The 21,909-nt window shown below is 38.6% G+C and overlaps 1 long non-coding RNA gene and 1 pseudogene across 1 annotated transcript in view; both read left to right on the top strand.

Annotated features, from left to right (window-relative positions):
- The first annotated feature begins 847 nt into the window (after positions 1-847).
- Positions 848-21,909, top strand: part of LOC147568023 (uncharacterized) — a 33,515-nt gene continuing 12,453 nt past the window's right edge. Inside the window, exons 1-2 of the long non-coding RNA XR_015230936.1 lie at positions 848-1,894; positions 14,827-15,334. This is a non-coding gene — a long non-coding RNA (uncharacterized LOC147568023). The remainder of the gene's footprint in view (positions 1,895-14,826; positions 15,335-21,909) is intronic.
- On the top strand, positions 8,428-8,971 carry LOC147568024 (secreted RxLR effector protein 161 pseudogene; annotated as a pseudogene).

Here is a 21,909-nt window from a genome sequence, read left to right as displayed (position 1 = left end):
GGCATGCGGGATAGCTTGGGACGAGCTGGCGCAATTCCAAACTAAGCGTAGCATTGTTTCGATAGGCTGCACTACACTGAATATCTATTACATGTCCCAGCTTCGTTCAGATCCGCGCTTCTCTATCTCACGGTCCAAGATGAGAGTTTCATAGTAACACCGTTCAGCCGAGATACACCAAATCAGTTTGGTTTGGCTCCACCACAATTGGCGCTCATTTCTCTCCCTTAATAAACTCTCTCTGTTGTTATCTTCTTTTTCTTAAAAAGAAAGAACAAAGAAGATATTGAGATAAAGGAAGACCGAGAGAGCTATTGATGGAAAGATAGGATTTGATTTTTGGAAAACTTAGAGAGTGTGAAGAAGATTATTTTCTACTAAACTGAAACTCTCTCAAGAAATATAGAGAGAGAGACCGAGAAATATAGAGAGAGAGACCGAGAAAGGAATGGAGAGTTGGAAATCGATGGAGAGATTAATTTTGAAATTGAAGATTTGAGGGAAAGAAGGAAAGAAGATAAGTGAGATATCTAGAGATATTTTTGGATTTTCAAATATAGAGAAAGTGGGATTCGGCTTCCATAGTCAGAGATGACTTAGTTATTTTCTAGAGAGAGAGAGAAGAGAAATGGAGGACTAATTTGGGCGACTCATCTTCTTATTATAAATAGAAGAGAAACAGAGGCTGGAGGTATCTCGGTTTGGGGTCGGAAAAAAATCACCATCTCGACTGGAGAGTTTTCCTCTGGTAGCTCAACCAAAACCGACTATATTAGAGAGAGAGAGTGATGTAAAGAGCTCACGGCTAAGAAAGAAAAAAAAGACTTAGAGAGATAAAGGAAAAAAAACCAGAGAGCTATAATTCATTGGATCATCTTCTTCATCTTCATTTTCTGAATTTCTTTTAGTGACAGAGAGAAATTAAGAGAGGTTGTAGAGAGATAAGAACAGTAGAGAGAGAAAGAACCGAGAAGCTTATTTTTCTGGTTTTTGTTTCTTTTATTTGTAATCTCAAGTTCTTAGTGAGAAAGAGAGAGAGATTACAGTGGAAGAGAGAGAATTAGAGAGGAAGACAGAGAGATTGTAGAGAGAGAGAGATTAACAGTGAGATCAATTCTCGGTTTTTAAATAAATTTCGATTTGTTTCATTGATTCCGGTTAATTAAGTTAAAGAGACAGAAAGTAAAAGCTAGAAAGAGGCTAAGAGAAAATAAATCAGAAGGTTAGAGAGAGAAAGTAATTGGAGAAGACGAGAAAAAGGCGTGGAAAAGAATTTTCTCACGGGGAAAATACTTCCGGGAAGACGAGAAAATCGTTTTCCCAGAGGGCGCGTTTGGCAGAGCAGTGGAAAATCAGAAGGAAATTACTTTCCTAAGGCTCTGTTTGGCTGGAAAATTTAGTAAGAAATCCAACTTTTCTACTTTTCTTTCCTTTTTCCATATATTTAAGCTTCCATCCTTTATCATGAAGAACTAATTTTCTATTTAGGGTTTAGATGAAGTCGTAATAATCATTTTCTCGACAATTTATTAAAGTTTTTACCATTTTAACGATAAAATCTTCCGGGTTTTTAGACCGTTCATGGACTAAAAACCTGAGTTATATAAAGAACTATCTAATCAGACCAAAATTAATTTGTCGTTAGAATTGTTAGGAAGACGGATTCAGAAAACCCTAGGCTCTCCCCCATTTGAGTTCCTTGTATCATTTGTAATTATTTTCTTTCCGTAATTTTATTTTAATATTTTATTTATTTTATTTTATTACCAAAACCTCATCAAAACCAAAAACCAAGTTACTTCTAAGTCTTAGAATAGGTTTCACTTAGTCTCTGAGGAACGAATGGTAAGTTTTTATTTTTGGCCACTTTGACTTGCTTCTCTATTTTTGGTGTGTAGGGCATTAAGGAGCGAAAGAGAAGACGCAAACAAGGAGGAGGAGTCGAAAAGATGAAATTTACAGTTTTATTATTTTTTTTTTTATTTTTTTTTGGTGAGAGAGAGACTTTAGACTTTCTAGTTTTTATTTTTGGATTAAAGTTTTGACCCTAATTTAAAGGGCTTTATTGTAATCGAAACCAAAGAAGCCTCGGGTTCGAACACTTGAGGGAAGAGTGGCCCGGGTCGTCCTCAAATGTCATCGCCCGTCTTGAACGGGAGGTAATTCCTTGATCACCCACGAATCCCCTGTAAGTGGGTACTTTTGTGCTTGTTTTCCTATATGATCTTCGTAGTGATTCCTTGGTTTTGAAAAAAAAAAAAATAAAAATTTAGAAAAAGAAAAAAATGGTTCCCTTGTTACCAAAAACTCTAGCAGTTGACCCGTTGGAAGCATTGTTGGCCCATTTTAACTTAGATTTTGACGAGGAGAGCAGTATCAATGAGGTGAATGCTTTATTGGATTCAACCCCATTACTGGATACTGCAAAGTGGGAAGCTAAAGCGGAACTCCTCATAATCTCAGAGCCAATTATACTGTCACCTTTAGAGGCACCTCAACCATCATCGGAAGAGGGTTCCAGTCAGTCTAACCTAGAGTCCTCTCTATTTATGGGGAAACCAATAGGGTGGTCTATGACAGACCAAAAGAGTATATGTTCATCTGAGCCTGAGAGTCCTCTAGATGTTAATGCATATGGTCCCTCGAGAGTAAGTCTAGACGTTTTTGCAGTTCCTCACCCACTTTTTCATTTCTACATAGACCCTTTTTACCAGGTCTATACTATTTCGGGTGTAGTACCAAACTTAACGACCTTAATGTCGTCTAAGTTTGGGGATTGCCTTTCTTTTCTGATAGTCTCACATACACTATCAATAATTTACAAAAATGTGAGACTATCGTTCACTGAAAACTTTGTGTTTTGGGTGGACCCACAGATGTATCGATTATTGGTTTACAGTTAGTTACGCTTCTGTAATCCAGTAGGTATAATCTTTTCCATTTTTCGAATCATCTGTTTCGTCTGGCTGAAGACGTTAAACTTAGCGCTTTCTGGGAGGCAACCCACGCTTAGGACATCCGAATCAGGTAATATCTTTCCCTTCACCCTGTTATTTTTTGCATAGTCTTCAGAACATTGAGGACAATGTTCGGTTTAAGTTTGGGGATAGGGGATTGAAATTTTTTGCTAAGTCCTTATTTCAAAAATTCAAAAGGGTTTAAAATTTTTCAAAATTTTTAAATTTTTGGATTGAAAATGTGAGTCTAGTTGTTTTTGCTTGTTAATAGTTATAGAGTCTAGTTTGTCAGACTATCCGTTTGCTAAAGGTTTTTCCACGAATTTCGAGTCTTGAAGTTGTTTGTGCACTAGCCATGTGAGTGTTAGATAGGTGAAGAGTTGACTTTTCTGAGAGAACTTAATCGATCATTAGTGGAGACTTAACCTATGTGAGATTCTGAGCCTTTCTTGTTGTTTTGAGTGATCTCTTCTGAGCTAATTCTGAGTAGAATGAAGAGCTACTCAACCTCGCAATATTGAAAGAAGAACTCATTTGATCTCTTGAGTTCAAATTTTACAACCACTAGGGATGTCATCAAGAAGTAAACCTTTCTCTTGTAGTCTGAGAAACTTGAAAACAGTGTCAACTAGAGAAAGATAGAAATCCATTTGTTAGAACCCTGAGAATAAGGCATGAAGCAAAGTGGAGAGAATTATACCCAAGGAAAGTGTTAAGAAAGTCTATGTTGTGTATTTGAGTTTGATTACCAGAAAAGTACTAAAAAAAAAAAAAAAAAAAAAAAAAAAAAAGTGTTTGTGTAGTTTTGTTTAAATGTTTATCCCTTGAAGTAATTCTTGAAGATTTGAAGACGTCGAGTTCTCAGGAGTTCTAGTCACATCATCATTATAGTCTATTGACCTCTAGGAAGCATTGTTAGATAGTTGATCAGGTGAGAAGAGTTGGTTAACTTCCCCATTCCGTTTTTGGTTTTGGGGAACATAGTCCCCGGCAGCGGCGCCAAAAACTTGATGGGCCTAAAAAGTTACCCTAAATAGGTCTACACCCGCAAGTGCACGGGCGTCAAGTAATAAATTCCGGTAAGACCGGTTCGTTCCTCAGAGACTAAGTGAAACCTATTCTAAGACTTGGAAGTAACTTGGTTTTTGGTTTTGATGAGGTTTTGGTAATAAAATAAAATAAATAAAATATTAAAATAAAATTACGGAAAGAAAATAATTACAAATGATACAAGGAACTCAAATGGGGGAGAGCCTAGGGTTTTCTGAATCCGTCTTCCTAACAATTCTAACGACAAATTAATTTTGGTCTGATTAGATAGTTCTTTATATAACTCAGGTTTTTAGTCCATGAACGGTCTAAAAACCCGGAAGATTTTATCGTTAAAATGGTAAAAACTTTAATAAATTGTCGAGAAAATGATTATTACGACTTCATCTAAACCCTAAATAGAAAATTAGTTCTTCATGATAAAGGATGGAAGCTTAAATATATGGAAAAAGGAAAGAAAAGTAGAAAAGTTGGATTTCTTACTAAATTTTCCAGCCAAACAGAGCCTTAGGAAAGTAATTTCCTTCTGATTTTCCACTGCTCTGCCAAACGCGCCCTCTGGGAAAATGATTTTCTCGTCTTCCCGGAAGTATTTTCCCCGTGAGAAAATTCTTTTCCACGCCTTTTTCTCGTCTTCTCCAATTACTTTCTCTCTCTAACCTTCTGATTTATTTTCTCTTAACCTCTTTCTAGCTTTTACTTTCTGTCTCTTTAACTTAATTAACCGGAATCAATGAAACAAATCGAAATTTATTTAAAAACCGAGAATTGATCTCACTGTTAATCTCTCTCTCTCTCTACAATCTCTCTGTCTTCCTCTCTAATTCTCTCTCTTCCACTGTAATCTCTCTCTCTTTCTCACTAAGAACTTGAGATTACAAATAAAAGAAACAAAAACAAGAAAAATAAGCTTCTCGGTTCTTTCTCTCTCTACTGTTCTTATCTCTCTACAACCTCTCTTAATTTCTCTCTGTCACTAAAAGAAATTCAGAAAATGAAGATGAAGAAGATGATCCAATGAATTATAGCTCTCTGGTTTTTTTTCCTTTATCTCTCTAAGTCTTTTTTTTCTTTCTTAGCCGTGAGCTCTTTACATTACTCTCTCTCTCTAATATAGTCGGTTTTGGTTGAGCTACCAGAGGAAAACTCTCCAGTCGAGATGGTGATTTTTTTCCGACCCCAAACCGAGATACCTCCAGCCTCTGTTTCTCTTCTATTTATAATAAGAAGATGAGTCGCCCAAATTAGTCCTCCATTTCTCTTCTCTCTCTCTCTAGAAAATAACTAAGTCATCTCTGACTATGGAAGCCGAATCCCACTTTCTCTATATTTGAAAATCCAAAAATATCTCTAGATATCTCACTTATCTTCTTTCCTTCTTTCCCTCAAATCTTCAATTTCAAAATTAATCTCTCCATCGATTTCCAACTCTCCATTCCTTTCTCGGTCTCTCTCTCTATATTTCTCGGTCTCTCTCTCTATATTTCTTGAGAGAGTTTCAGTTTAGTAGAAAATAATCTTCTTCACACTCTCTAAGTTTTCCAAAAATCAAATCCTATCTTTCCATCAATAGCTCTCTCGGTCTTCCTTTATCTCAATATCTTCTTTGTTCTTTCTTTTTAAGAAAAAGAAGATAACAACAGAGAGAGTTTATTAAGGGAGAGAAATGAGCGCCAATTGTGGTGGAGCCAAACCAGACTGATTTGGTGTATCTCGGCTGAACGGTGTTACTATGAAACTCTCATCTTGGACCGTGAGATAGAGAAGCGCGGATCTGAACGAAGCTGGGACATGTAATAGATATTCAGTGTAGTGCAGCCTATCGAAACAATGCTACGCTTAGTTTGGAATTGCGCCAGCTCGTCCCAAGCTATCCCGCATGCCCATAATATCCCGAATTTCTCCCACATTTGACTTGAAGGCAACCCGAATTTTAACTTAGCCTAGTTCACTCGTCCGGACTCCGATTTCACTTCCGCTTTCTCTGATAGATTCGTATTGGACTCTATGAGCACTAATATTGACCAGAATACCCTTGTCATTAAAATGACCAAAATGCCCCTCAAGTATGTCTTTATCACGATGTTTTCGCATCGAACTCCGTAAATGAGACCTGAGAAAGAAAATCAAACAAATAATCAGAGTAACCGCTCGAACTGGACTAACTAACCCGAGTTAAGAGATTCAAATGAGACATTTTCACGTCTCATCATGTACCCTCTATTTCTAAAAACATTATCTCTGTCTCAGAGTTAGACAGAGGGATATCACCTATTAATAAAAAATCAGCATTGTTCTTTATATAAAGGTGAAATGTTTTATACCAGTGCTAAGTTATACAACGGTCTCTATATTATGAATATTGAGAACGAAGTCTTTAACATAGAAACCAAAAGGCTACGGTCAGATGATTCAAATCCAAGTTACCTTTGGCATTGTCGTTTGGGTCACATTAACTTGACACGCATGAAGAAGCTCCATAAGCATGGACTTCTAGGTTCGTGTAATTTAGAATCATATGACACATGCGAATCATGTTTAATGGGTAAAATGACGAGGTCTTCTTTTTAAGGAAAAGGAGACCGAGCCAAAGAACCTTTGGAACTCATACATACGGATGTATGCGGACCAATGAGTACTCCGGAGAGAGGTAACTATGGCTACTTCATCACGTTCACGGATGACTTCACTCGTTATGGTTACATATACTTGATGTGGCATAAGTCCGAATCATTTGACATGTTCAAACAATTTCAGAACGAAATAGAGAATCAACTTGACAAGAAAATAAAAGCCATTCGATCCGATCGAGGTGGTGAATATTTGAGTCAAGAATTTGACGGTCATCTTAGGAGCTGTGGTATAGTGTCTCAACTCACTCCGCCAGGAACGCCTCAGATGAATGGTGTTTCCGAAAGGAGAAATCGCACCTTGTTAGACATGGTTCGATCTATGATGAGTTTAGCAAATCTTCCGAACACGTTCTGGGGGTATGCTCTAGAAACGGCTGCTTTCACACTTAACCGAGCTCCATCAAAAGCTGTAGAATAGACGCCATATGAGTTATGGTTTGGAAATGTTCTGAAGTTGTCTTTTCTCAAAGTCAAGGATGCAAAGTTTATGTAAAACGTTTACAAGGAGATAAAATCGCACCCAAATCAGACAAATGTCTCTTTGTGGGCTATCCAAAAGAGACAAGGGACTTCTACCACGAATCTGAGAACAAAGTGTTTGTTGCTCGAGATGGTGTCTTCCTTGAAAAAGAATTCCTTTCCAAGCAGACAAGTGGGAGAAATGTTGATTATCGATGAAATTCGATATGAGCAACAAATAAACAAGGATATAGAGATATCAAAAGGTTTAGCGGCTCCTATCTATCCACAAAGTATGGAAGAGGAAAATGAGGTCGAGCTAGAGAAACTCGTGGAACCTCCCGCACAAGTCGAATTAAATTCGCATGAGACATCTCAAATAGTTGAGAACACTCCAAAAGTTGCTCAGGCCCCTCGTAGATCTCAAAGGCTCCAGGAATTATCTCAGAAAACAGATGTCCTACTGTTAGAAGATAATGAGCCAAGTACCTACAACCAAGCTATGACGAGCCCCGACTCTGAAAAATGGCTAAAGGCCATGAGATCGGAAATGGATTCCATGTCAGAAAATCAAGTATGGGACTTGATCGATTTGCCCGATGGAGCAACACCAATCGGATGCAAATGGATTTTCAAAGTAAAAACTGACAACGATGGAAACGTTAGCGTTTTCAAAGCTAAACTCGTGGCAAAAGGATACAAACAGATTCATGGTATAGACTATGATGAAACCTTTTCACCTGTCGCAATGCTTAAATCCATTCGGATCATTCTAGCAATTGCAACTTATTATGATTATGAGATTTGGCAAATGGATGTCAAAACCGCCTTCCTAAACGGACACTTGGAAGAGGATGTGTACATGACACAACCCGAAGGTTTTGTAGATTCCATAAATGCTGGAAAAGTTTGCAAGCTTAAGAAATCCATTTATGGACTCAAGCAAGCAAGCCGGAGTTGGAATCTTCGATTCGACGAGAAAATCAAAGAATTTGGATTTATCAAGAATGCAGAAGAGTCTTGTGTTTACAAGAAGGTTAGTGGGAGCAACCTAATTTTCTTAGTCCTTTATGTCGATGACATATTAATCATAGGAAACAATATTCCGATGTTGGAATCAGTTACAGAGGGAGGAAGAATACATATTAGGAATCAACATCTATAGAGATAGATCAAGGAGGATGATCAGACTCAGTCAAGAAACTTATATAGATAAGATTCTTCAACGGTTTGAGATGACAAACTCCAAAAGAGAATTCCTTCCCATGACACATGGCATAGTGCTTAGCAAATATCAGTGTCCTAAGAGTCCTGATGAGCTAGCACACATGATGAAAGTACCTTATGCTTCGGCAATAGGATCTATCATGTATGCCATGATCTGCACTCGCCCAGATGTCTCATATGCCTTGAGCATGTGCAGCCGTTACGAATCAAATCTAGGTGAAGCGCACTAGAGCGCCGCCAAAAATATTCTAAAGTACCTGAGAAGGACTGAGGATCACTTGCTGGCATATGGCGGGGAAGATACTCTAAAGGTTGTAGGCCATGTGGATGCAAGCTTTCAGACGGATAGAGACGACTTCAAATCGCAGTCCGGTTACGTTTACTGTCTGAATGGAGGAGCAGTGAGTTGGAAAAGTTCCAAGCAGAGCACAATTGCAGACTCTACCACTGAAGCAGAATACCTAGCGGCCTCGGAAGCTGCAAAGGAAGGAGTTTGGATTAAGAAGTTCATAATAGAACTTGGTGTCGTTCCTAGCATAGAAGAGGGAGTGACTCTCTATTGTGACAACAATGGAGCGATAGCCCAAGCCAAGGAACCAAGAGCACACAAAAAATCCAAGCATATCCAAAGGAAGTACCACTTGATTAGAGAAATCATAGAGAGAAAAGATGTGGTCATTTGCAAGGTTCACACGGATGACAATGTTGCAGATCCGTTGACTAAATCGTTACCTCAGCCCAAACATGATTCACACATGAGGGGCATTGGTATAAAGCGCATTGGGGAATGGCAACAAATGTAATTTGGATTCATAAAAGAGTTTATGTACCTTATTACTTACATTCGATAAATAAAATAAAAGGAATTTTATTTTTGTCCTTAAAATTTGGTTTGGTATTTAAGAGACAGTCCATAGATAAAGAAAGCACTCCGAGTAGACTTGTCAGATACGTGATCTGATGAATGAAACCCTACTAAGTGAACTTGGAGTGATTCATTATCAATTCCCTAGTCCAGGGCATTGCATGGACAACAATGACTCACGAAGACTAGTACGGGAGTCGATGGGATATCGCAGTTTCATAGGCTATAGGAATAGTGTATTCGATTCGACTACGTGAGTGCATAATAGGGACTATACACCGGAATAACCCTCAACATGAGAAGTTCATCCAAAGAATGATGAATCGCCAAACTTCTCATAAAGACAAGATTGAAGAGATTCCTCAAAACATGAGTGTTCAGCTCATCTTATGTAAGGAATGTCTGACTTTGGTTCCGTTAAACGTCGCGCCATTAAAAACGGATAGTGGGAAGGACAGGATAGACATGCAGTGGAGTGGCAGCGCAAGAATGGATTATGTCCTCATAACCATGTTAGGATGCAGTGTCCTCGGGCCACTTGACGAGCAACAACTGAAAATGCATGGCCGTGCTCAAATGGATTAAAAGTTAATCATTTTTTTTGACAGTTGTACTCGAGATCAAGAGAGTCTGAATGACGTGACGTATCAGATGGGATACTAAGTGACATGGGAATCGAGCATTGTACTTGTTCTAAGTCCAAGTGGGAGTCTGAAGGAGTTGAAGGAGATATCCTTCGACCAAGGTGACAATGCAAACAATTTGTCGGATAGGAAAATTGATGTGGAATATCATCAAGTCCGATTGATTTAGGGATCGTAGAGTTGTAGCTAGAGACCAACTACGATCGTCGAATTACGAAGTAATTCGCGGCTAACTTCAATCGGATCCTACAACGGTTTACACATAAGAGTGTCAAATTGATCTAGGATATGAATAGTGGGAGTGAGATATAACAATGGGAATGTCCCATAAACATATCTCATAGGCCTAAAAAGGAATTAGGCAAAGATAGTACAAAAAGGCCAAAAACAGGGTTTTGGGCCTTAGCCGATTTGGGCACTTCTAGGGATCGAATTGGGCTGAAATGTTGAGGGGAGATTTCTGACATATCCAGTAGTATGCATGCAAAATTTCGTGGTGGGTGGACACCTCCTCATTAGGGAATTGAGATCATTAGATGCTATTTTCGACTATTTCCTTATATCTTATTCTAAAGGGTGTTTTAGGAAACCTTTGAGGAGGTGTATTCTCATTAGGGTTCTATATAAACACTTTTAGGGCAGAGAATAAGGTGTGGAATTTCTCTCTAAGCTTTCTTACTCTACCATATCAAGTAGAGAGGAGAAAGTGAGCTAATCCCATTAACTGTCTATCTAGTCAAGAAGAAAGGAGTTCTTCTTCCGACCACCATTGGTGTGCTAGCTAAACAACAAGATGGGAGATCAAGTTGATTGCTCGTGTCCCAAGTAGAGGAGCTGCGCTTGAAGCTCTTGCTCTTCTCATAAGCAATTGGAAAGGTTCGAGGGAAAACTAGCGAATAAGGTATTTATCTTTCTAGTTTTACTTAGTATTATTATGGGCTTATGATTGTGATCCTGGGAATACTAGTGTAGACATTAGATGTCTTATTTCCACTATAAACACTAGTAGACGGTTGTAAAACCCAACAACAACGACTATAAAAGACCATCGTCTTTAACCGGAACCCTAATCCTAAATCTATTTCCGCCCCTCTCTCACTCTCTCTCCACGCCTCTCTCTCTCTCTCTCTTTCCTCCTCTCTCTCTCTCTCTCTAAATAGAGAACCCTAAGTCCCTAACCCTAAGCCATAACCATTACTCCATTATAATTACTACTTACTTACTGTCTCTCCTTCTCTCTCGCTGCCTCTCTGCTCACTCGCTGCCTCTCTGCTCCCTCGGTGCTTCACAATGGTTAGTAGTTCGAGAACCGAAGCCTTATTTGAATTTGTGGCTTATTTTTATGATCAAATCTATTGTCTGCATCTCTCTGATCTCTGCATGTTGGTTGAGGATATGATATTATGTTCGTAATGGGTATACACCGATGATCTACCGATTAAATGGCGTGGTTAAGCCTTCGAATTCATCATAGAAAAGTTAATAAATGATGTTAATGATTTTATTTTCTGATTTTATGTTGTTATTTGTTGTTTGTATTTTATTGTAAAGGTTGTATATAGATCTCGACTCTCACGAGTCAGATCTGTTTTATCAGACAGATCCAACCCCTTTATCTGTCTGATCAAATAGATCAGAGAGTTTTGTTTCTGTAATTAGATAATGTTATCGTGTATTTTTTTATGTGGTGTTGATGTAATATGTATGATGTACAAAAATGAAATAGTGCATTTTTTTATTTGTTTCTGAAACATAACTCATCTTTGAGTCAGATCTGTTGTTTCAGACAGATCTGACCATCGATCTGTCTGATCAAACAGATCAGAGAGTTCTGTTTCAGAACCATTAGATAGCTAATAGCCTAATACCTAATACAAAAGTTCTTCCAAAAAAAAAATACAGTAGTATAGCATACTAATTGTAGATTGTTCTTTTTCTAACACAGATCTTTTAAAAAAAAAATTAAAAACTTTATTTCTAAAAAGATCTTTCTTTTTCAAACACAGATCTTTTTTTAACAGATCTATCTTTCTAAAATCGATTTATTTTAACATATCTTTTTTTAAAACATATCTTTCTCTTTTGTAAAATATTTTATTTTAAAACAGATCTTTTTTTCTAAAACAGTTTAGTTTTTTTTTTAAAACAGTTCTTTCTTTTTCTAAAAGAGATTTTTTTTTTAAAATAGATCTTTCTTTTTCTAAAATAGATCTTTCTTTTTATTAAAAACATTTTGTAGGATTCAAACTAGATAACTTGTTTGTTTTTTCTTCAATAGTTTCTTATTTATTTTTTTTCTAAAGCAGATATTTCTTGGACTTTTGTAGGATTCAAACTAGATAACTTGTCATTCTGTTTTCAGAATGCTTTGTTTAAACTCTTAGAAGGACCGAATTGATGAAGACCGGTTGTCTAGGTTTATTCTGTTATCCAACAGAAGAACCTGGTCATGTGGTCTTACAATTGTGGATACTTCTTTGTTGTGAAAAAATAGTAACCAAAACGGGTGATTCAAGGAAGCTGGTTTCAAATTGATTGTTGGAACAAATATCTACTCCGCCTACAAACCGATGATGAAGTTAATTGTCTTAATTCTCTAGAAAAGAACTCAGCCTATTAGTACGACATTTCTATGTTGGTTGTGGTTCTAATTTAGGTTGATTTGACGGAGAGTCAAAGTGGTGCTCATGGAGACTTAACTCCTGCTAGTACTGCTGGTTCTTCTGTTCCTGGTTCATCTGCTCCTGCCGGATCTCCCACAGTTGAAGTGGATCTGGCGACTGGAAAATCAACCTGTACGAGAGACAGAACCTCTGAGGTTTGGAACTTTTATACCTTTGTGGATGTTCCAGGTCCTAAAAAAGATGGCAATATAATTAAAATGGCCAAATGCACTTTTTGTGGTGTTATGAGATATTCGAAATCGTCTAATGGGACAACCCATTTTAGGCGGCACACTGCAATATGTGCTGCCAGGTTGAAAATTGACATGTCTCAGACAAAATTGTCGCAAAATCAAAAGAATGGAAAGTTGGCCTCATTTCAGTTTAGTCAGGCGAGAGCTAGGAAAAATATGATCAAACTTATAATCCTTCGCGAGTTGCCAATGCAATTTGTAGAAGATCCGTTCTTCGAGTTTTATGCTACTCACTCGTTTCATCCTGGTTTCAAATCATTTTCGACGGGCACAACTAGAAATGATATCTTAAAATGTTTTAAGGAAGAAAAAGATGCACTTAGAAATTCTCTACTTAATGCTCCTGGCCGAATTGCTCTCACATCTGATATCTGGTCTTCGAATCAGAGGCTTAGTTACATGTCCATTACTGCACATTATATTGATGAGACTTGGTGCATTCGAAAGAGAATTATCTCTTATATTTTGTTAGACAAATCTCATACCGGGGAACATATTGCCAATGTTTTGTTTGACAAATTAACTAATGATTGGATGATTTCGGGCAAAGTGTTTTCCTTCTCTATGGATAATGCTAGTGCAAACGTTGTTTTTGTTTCTCGATTGGTCGAGTTAATGCCTCATTTACCGTTGAGAGGTGAACTGTTTCATGTTCGATGTTGCTGTCACATCTTGAACCTAGTTGTTCAGGATGGTTTCGAAGTTCCTCAATTCAGGGAAATGCTTATACGGTTGAAAGGTTCTCTTGAATATATTGTTGCATCGGAGACTAGAAACGCACAATTTCGAACACATTGTGAATCAAAGGGGGTTTCTCCCAAAAAATTACAGTTGGATGTAAACCATCATTGGAATTCAACTTATCTTATGTTGAAAAGTGTCTTGCCATTTAAGGATACGATAGATTCTTTTTTATCCGATCGCTCTCCTCTGTATGTTTTATCGAGTTATGATTGGCAACATGCCAATATGTTGTACAAGTTTTTGAAGCCTTTTTATGAGGCAACCAATTTCTTTTCAGGTGTTGATTATGTAACTACTAACTCCTTCTTGGAGTATTTGGTTGATATTGGAATGGTATTTCTGGATAATCAAAATGATCCTATGTTTGCGGAAATTATTAATTCCATGGAAGCTAAATTTTGCAAGTATTGGGGTGAAACCCCCGTTTTATTCGGTATTGCATGTATTTTAGATCCAAGAATCAAAATGAAAGTTGATATGCTCTTAGCTGAACTTGAGAATTGTTTCTAAAGTTCGTCTCATGTTATTAGGTGTTCTACTTCGCAATCCTTCACGATGGTTAATAAATTACGCGAATTATTTGCTGAGTATACGGCTGATTTGAATGTGCCTACTTCGGTCTCTTCATCATCTATTGGTGGTCCATCCGAGACTGAGGCCGATGGCAGCTCAAGGTGTAACGCCCCAAATCCAAATTTTCACGTCGGTCGCCATGAAAACCTAAACTTAAAGCATTTCTCCGCAAAACAGTGAACATAGACGATATATTCATCAAAGAGACAAATGTCATCGAACATGAAGCTCAAAAGTAACAATAAATCAACTAACAAAAACTCTACCAAGTTTCTCAAAACTCGCATGATGTCTCTAAGTCATCGACACATATGTCGGACAAGATCAAATAAAAATAAAGTCAAGTATTTAGGAGATGCAACTCCCAAAATAACTACCTAAAGAAAGAAAGAAGGATGTTAAGAAACTCCTCCAAGGCTAACTACGACTCAAGCAGGTGGCACTTCCCGATTTCATTGACCTGAAAAATAATAGGTTGGGTCAGACCCCAACAAGTAGATTTCGAAACCTCCAAAGCCTTAATTGACAGTTTCAAGAACTACCAAATCAAATAGATTACTCCAAAACAATATAAAGGTGTCCGAAAATAGAATTCGAGTTGTGACTATTAAAAATGAAGTAAACCACATTTGTAACAAACAACCAAAAGCAATATGACAAGTTGGTGTCCGTGTTGTATAAGAGTGTGGTCCACAAGGTTACCCTTGTGTTAGCACCGACCCCATACGCTCCAACCTAGGCCACCTCCGGTAGAGAGGGTCGAACCAACCACAAAACTCCTACAAAGCTCCACCAACTCCATCACGTCACACATCCATAACAGCATCACGCCATTTGTAGTAAACAACCAAAAACAATATGACAAGTTGGTGTCCACGTTGTATAAGAGTGTGTCCACAAGGTTACTCTTGTGTTAGCGCCGACCCCATACGCTCCATACCTAGGCCATATCTGGTAGAGAGGGTCGAACCAACCACAAAAACTCCTACAACCTTCACCAACCCCATCACATCACACACATACAATAGCATCACACCACAACATTCATAAATCAAAATCCATGTTCATCAATGTGTTATTATGACCTACTAGTTACATCTAGATAATTTTAGGCAAGTAGTACTTCATGTGTAACAATAACTTAAACCACATGTATTCACATATCATGGTGAATTCTATTACCTATTCTACCATATATATACAAGAAGTTCTTTCATTAGCAAGAGATGCCTAATCACGAGAATCATATACTTAAATCATGTCAAGTAAAGGGGTTTTAAGTCAATGTTATCCTTATAATACATGCTAAATTTTCCTATCATCATACTCAAATTGATATTTATACATGAATATAACATGGGAAATATAGTAAAGATTGTAGGGTTAATCAACTATGTCATTAGGGCAAATATTCTTCAAAATCTTACACATAGATGAGTTTCAAGTGTCCTAAAAGTGAGTTTGTAGAAATATAAATCTAATACTTGTAGCATATATATATATTTGTGTCAAGAACCCTAATATATGTTCAAGTAATACTAAAATCTAGGGTTTGTAGTTTCATCTAATTTGTCTAGGTTTTTCTAGAAAATGGTTATTCAAGCACTAGAGAAGTAGAAACCTACCTTAGATCCAAAGCAAAACAATGAAGAGAACTCCCACACCAAGAACACCAAAAAACAAAAATGAAAACCCCAAGCTCCAAGCCCTTCTTCTTTTTCTCCTTCTCTTTGCCTAACTCTTTCTCACTGTAAACCCTCAAACTCTCTTTCTCTCTCAACTATGCAGCCAAAAAAGAAAGGGAAGAAGAAAATGGGAATAAGAAAGTGGTATAGGGTTTATGGGTATTAACTGGTGGTGTTATATGCACCCCACTATATAGGTAAGGGCACTACAATCTCCCCTCCTAAAAGAAAATTTCGTCCTCGAAATTGAACGTACATGATGAGAGGAAAAGATGAGGATAACGAAGTTGCATATCATCCTCGCGCTCCCAAGTAACTTCTTTATCATTGTGATGATTCCACTAAACCTTGTGAAGGATATATCCATTCGGTCTGAAGGAGATGTCCTTCAGAAGAAGTGTCCTTCGACCAAGATGACAATGCGATTAATTTGTCGGTTAGGATAACGATGAATAAGTTATGAAGATCATCCAGTCCGGTCCAATTAGGGGTCGTAGTGCTTTGCTAGAAGTCAACTACGACCGTCGGATTACTTAGGTAATTCGCGGCTAACATAGACCAGATCCTACAACGGGTTACACATAAGAGTGGTAACTTGATCAGAGAGATTTGACTAGATGGGACTAGGCTAAAGATGGGTTGGATTCAACTAAATAGGCCAAAAGGGTTCGAATAGAGATTCGGAACAAGATAGAAACAATGGGGCATAAATGGGGGTGCCCCTAAGCAAGGCTACTATGGTCGGCCATGTGATGGCTTAAAGGCATAGTGGGCCGGCCACATAAAGCCCATAATGGGCTGATATGGCCGGCCACACTAGGGGATGCCCTAATTAGGGTAAAACCCTAATTAGGGAATCCCAGAGGACTAAAACTCCTCTATGCTTTTCTTTTCTGAAGGAGACTTTTTTGGATTTTATTATTTGAGTATGACTCTACTAAGGTAATGCTTATAAATTCTCTCATTAGTAGTTCCGAGAAGGTGTAGAATTTTCTCAAGAATACACATCTCTCTCTCACAATATACGACTAGTGAAAAGAGGAGATTGTAGAGAAAAAGCTTCCATTCTATCAATCTAGTCAAGGAGAAAGGTTCTTCTCAACCTTCTATTAAGTCCTAGCAGACATTAAAGAAGGGAGATCAAGTTAACCAACTCGGTGTCTCAAGTAGAGGAACGACGATTGAAGCTCTCGATCTTCACACGCGAATTGGAATGGTTCGAGGGAAAAACGCGAAAAGGTATTTATCTCTCTTCTAGTTCATTTTTTGTTCATGTATAATCGATCCTGGTAATCTAGTGTTAACATATAGATGTTGAGTTTTCGCTTAGAACACTAGATTTAATGTATTAGATACGCATGAAACCCTACAGTGGCATCACGAGCCGGTTACATGAAACTAACTTTGACTAGTCGAATTAGAACTTGATTGATTAGATAATTTCATGTTTGACATAGAATTGATTAGTTTAGAACTAATCGGATAGAAATAAATTTAATTTTGAAAAACGTTTTCGAAAGGATGATTGAAAAAGGTTGATTTTTTTAAAAGGGTTTTCAAAAATTGTTGTTTTTTTAATGGATTTCCATCAAAAACAGCAGCTATAGCAGCTCGGAACAGGAAGAAAACGGTAAAAACAGCAAGTTTTTAGGAAGAAGAGGTCTGTCCCAGGCCAGACTGACCTGGACGCGTCCCTGGATGAGCCCGGCCAGTCGCGTGCGCTGGCACGTCTCCCAGTCCGTCTCGGACTGGGAGTCCGAGAATATCTCGGACGTGTCCCAGTCCGACTAAGACTGGGAAGTTCGATATTATCTCGGAAGGTTGCGTCATCAGACGCGACCATGAGAACTCCTAGCGCGTCTCGGACTAGGATCCGAGACACGACTTTCACGGCTCCAGACGCGTCTAAAAGACGCTCTGGGGTATCCTGGGCCATCTCGGACTCCTAGTCTGAGACGACCAAGGACGCGTCTGATAGCTCCCATGCATCTCGGATGCGATCCGAGATGCAGCTGCTTGGGGACGCGTCTGGCCTAGGGCCAGGACGCGTCCACCCGACTGACACGGCACGGCTCAGAACGTGCCGAGCCGGGTCTGGCCAGAGTCCGGACCTTGACTTTGACCTATCTCGGTTCCATCCTTGACTGGTCAAAGGTCCCCTGACCAAGTCTGACCCGGATTTTCAAAGTTTGACTCGGGCACCTTTTGGGCCTTGATACGAGTGGGAGTTTTAGTCTGTTCTTCTTCCGACCTCAACCTTAATTTTTCCGAAATTGACCCGGATTATGCGATAATCCAAACGGAGTTTTTCCTTAAAACGGTTTTAAGAAATCATTAAGGAAGAAACGTGACATAAATTAGTCCGTATTTTACGAAAAATAGACTGAGAATCCATGATAGACATAGGAATGTCACAATTTCCCACGAATAGCAAACCTAGAAACGAATCTAGGAGACATACTTTTTATATGATTGTCATATTTATGAATGTATGTACATGTATGTGATTGCATAGTGTAATGTACCTTTAGATAGGTAAACGTTTCTTGATTCTAAGAACAAGCGTAATGTGCCCGAATAATATTTAGAGTATAGGGTCTAGAGAAACCATTGACGAATCGAATGATGAGATCATGATTCGAGTGGGAGTACTCAATGGTGGTTCACGGATATGAATCGAAACGAACCTTAGGCGAACATGAAAAACATTACGCAAACTCACATAAATCTTTACGTAATAAATCACAGTTAGCTATGCCAGAGTTCACAATAACGTAACTTGATAAATTACGTAAAAGTCCCGAAAAAGAATTTTGAGTAATGCCTACTCAGACTAAGACACCTGTTGATCCCTTGTTCATCGATGGTGGGTCGGCCTTCGCAGAGTGCCATCTTTTACCTCGGGACAATACGGGTAGATCTATAGCAGAGGTCTACATGTCTAAATTGTTATTCTTAACGAGTCAGCAAAAGGGTTTGGATTTCGAGGCAAAAGGATGAATTTAACACATAAGTGTTATTCATCAACCAAGAGTCATAATGCTAACCCAGGATGACGGAGTTAAGGGCAGTGCCCTAGTACGCTTAGCCCCGTAACAATGGGATCTTGGAATCGTATTTTTCAAAGGGGGACGTTTTTTATTGAAAAATATGGCAAAACAGTTGCTTTTGCACAACAATTGAATGTAGTACGTAGCAAATTTTCTTTTTCTGTTAATGTAGAGTAGAAATGGCACACACGATTAATTTAGATTTAGATAACTTTCTAGATTGGGAGAAGGATCAGAGAAGAGTTCTCCATACTTCGAAGAAATAAAACGTAATAGAGACACCAAGAAAAGGAGAGGAAATTAGCATCTATGTTATAGAGGTCAATTTGGCAGACACAGCTGATTCCCCTACATGGGTATTTGATACAGGATGTGGAGCTCACATAATCTCGGATTTGAAAGGGCCAGAGGGAGTCAGAAGTCTGTCAAAGAGCGAAATGGTTCTACGAGTCGCAACAAAGCAAGAGTTGCTGCTGCGGCTGTAGGAACCTATAAGCTCAGTCTATATACTGGTTTGATATTAGTGCTGCATAAATGCTATTATGTACCTAATATCTCAAGAAACATCATCTTTGTGTCTGTTCTGGACAAAGAAGGATATCATACTGTTTTTAAAAACAGGCAATGTTCTCTATACAAAGATGATGTGTTTTATACCAGTGCTAGACTTTGTAATGGTCTTTATGTTTTGAACATAGAAGACGAAATCCTGAACATAGACACTAAACGGCTTCGCACTCATGATTCGAACCAAGGCTATCTCTGGCATTGTCGCTTAGGCCACATAAACATGAAACGCATGCAGAAGCTTCATACAGATGGACTTCTAGGTTCGTGTGATTTAGAATCATACGATACATGTGAACCATGCTTAGTGGGTAAGATGACACGATCACCCTTCAAAGGGAAAGGTGACCGAGTTAGTGAACCATTAGGACTCATACATACAGATGTATGTGGACCTATGAGTACACCCGCAAGAGGTAACTATGGCTACTTCATCACATTTACTGACGATTTCACCAGATATGGATACATATATCTTACGAGGAATAAGTCAGAATCGTTTGAAATGTTCAAACAATTTCAGAATGAAGTAGAGAATCAACTTGACAAGAAAATAAAAGCCATTCGATCGGATCGAGGTGGTGAGTATTTGAGTCAAGAATTTGAGGATCATCTTAGGAGTTGCGGCATCGTGTCCCAACTCACTCCACCAGGAACACCTCAGATGAACGGTGTGTCCGAAAGGAGGAATCGAACCTTGATGGATTTGGTTTGATCAATGATGAACTTAGCCGATCTTCCTACCACTTTCTAGGGATACGCTCTTGAAACGGCTGCTTTCACACTTAACCGTGCTCCGTCAAAAGTTGTGGAAAAGACGCCATATGAGTTATGGTTTGGAAAAGTTCCAAAGTTGTGTTTTCTCAAAGTCTGGGGTTGCGACGTTTATGTAAAACGTCTACAAGGAGATAAACTAGCACCCAAATCAGACAAATGTTTCTTTGTGGGTTGCCCAAAAGAGACTAGGGGTTATTTCTTCTATAACGCATCAGAGAACAAAGTGTTTGTTGCTCGTGATGGTGTCTTCCTAGAAAAGGAGTTCCTTTCCAGGAAGACAAGTGGGAGAAATATAGAAATCGAAGAAATTTGATCCGAGCAACAAGCTGACACCAATGCACCGATGTCAGAAGTGGCGGTTCCTATCTATACTGAGTTGATACAAAGGAACAGTGAGGAAGAGATAGTAGATCTCGGAGATCCTCCCGCGCAAGAGAATCCTCAAGAAATTGAGAATGTCTCACCAGTTGTTCAACCCCGACGTAAGTCAGCAAGGTTAATCGAGTTATCTCAACGGTTAGATACACTGTTGGTAGAAGATAACGAACCTAGTACTTACAAAGAAGCTATGACGAGCCCAGACTCCGAAAAATGGCTTGGAGCCATGCAATCCGAAATGGAATCCATGTACGAGAATGAGGTTTGGAACTTGGTAGATTTGTCCGAAGGAGTAACACCCATCGGATGCAAATGGGTTTTCAAGATGAAAATTGACATGGATGGAAACGTGAGCGTTTTCAAAGCAAGACTCGTGGCAAAAGGTTACAAACAAGTCCATGGTATAGACTACGACGAAACCTTTTCCCCTGTCACAATGCTTAACTCCATTAGGATTATTCTATCATTAGCCGCTCATCATGATAATGAGATTTGGCAAATGGATGTCAAAACCGCCTTCCTGAATGGGAATCTGGAAGAGGATGTGTACATGACACAACCTAAAGGTTTTGTAGATTGCAATAATGCTAGAAAGGTTTGCAAGCTTCAAAGGTCCATTTATGGATTGAAGCAAGCAAGCAGGAGCTGGAATCTTCGTTTCGACGAGAAAATCAAAGAGTTTAGCTTTCTGAAGAACGAAGAAGAATCTTGTGTATACAAGAAGGTTAGTGGGAGCAACCTAGTTTTCTTGGTCTTATATGTAGATGAAATACTAATCATTAGAAATAACATTCCGATGCTTAATTCTGTAAAAGAATAGCTTAAGAAGTGTTTCTCAATGAAAGACCTAGGAGATGCAGAATACATATTGGGCATCAAGATCTGTAGAGATAGATCATCGAAGATGACTGGACTCAGCCAAGAAACTTATATAGAAAAGATTCTTAAGAGATTCAAAATGGAAACCTCTAAGAGAGGATTCATGCCCATGGCTCATGGCACAGTGCTAAGCAAGACCCAAAGTCCTAGTGACCACGTGAGCTAGCAATCATGCAAAAGGTACCTTATGCTTCGGCAATAGGATCCATCATGTATGCCATGACCTGCACTCACCTAGACGTCTCATATGCTCTGAGCATGTATAGTCGTTACTAATCAAATTCAGGTGAAAATCACTGGGCCGCAGCCAAGAATATCCTTAAGTACTTAAGAAGGACAAAGGATTATTTCTTGGTATATGGCGGAAAAGAAGAACTAATCGTGGAAGGCTATATGGACGCGAGCTTCCAAACGGATAGAGATGATTACCGATCATAGTTGGGACATGTTTTCTGTCTGAATGGAGGGGCAGTATGCTGGAAATGCTCAAAGCAGACTACTGTA

This window comes from Eschscholzia californica, unplaced genomic scaffold (genome assembly GCF_041429995.1).
Source record: "Eschscholzia californica isolate CP2 unplaced genomic scaffold, dmEscCali1.0.p SCAF_1, whole genome shotgun sequence".
Taxonomy (NCBI): Eukaryota; Viridiplantae; Streptophyta; class Magnoliopsida; order Ranunculales; family Papaveraceae; genus Eschscholzia; species Eschscholzia californica.
Note: the sequence above shows the minus strand (reverse complement) of the source record. Positions and strands in the feature narration are given on the sequence as shown.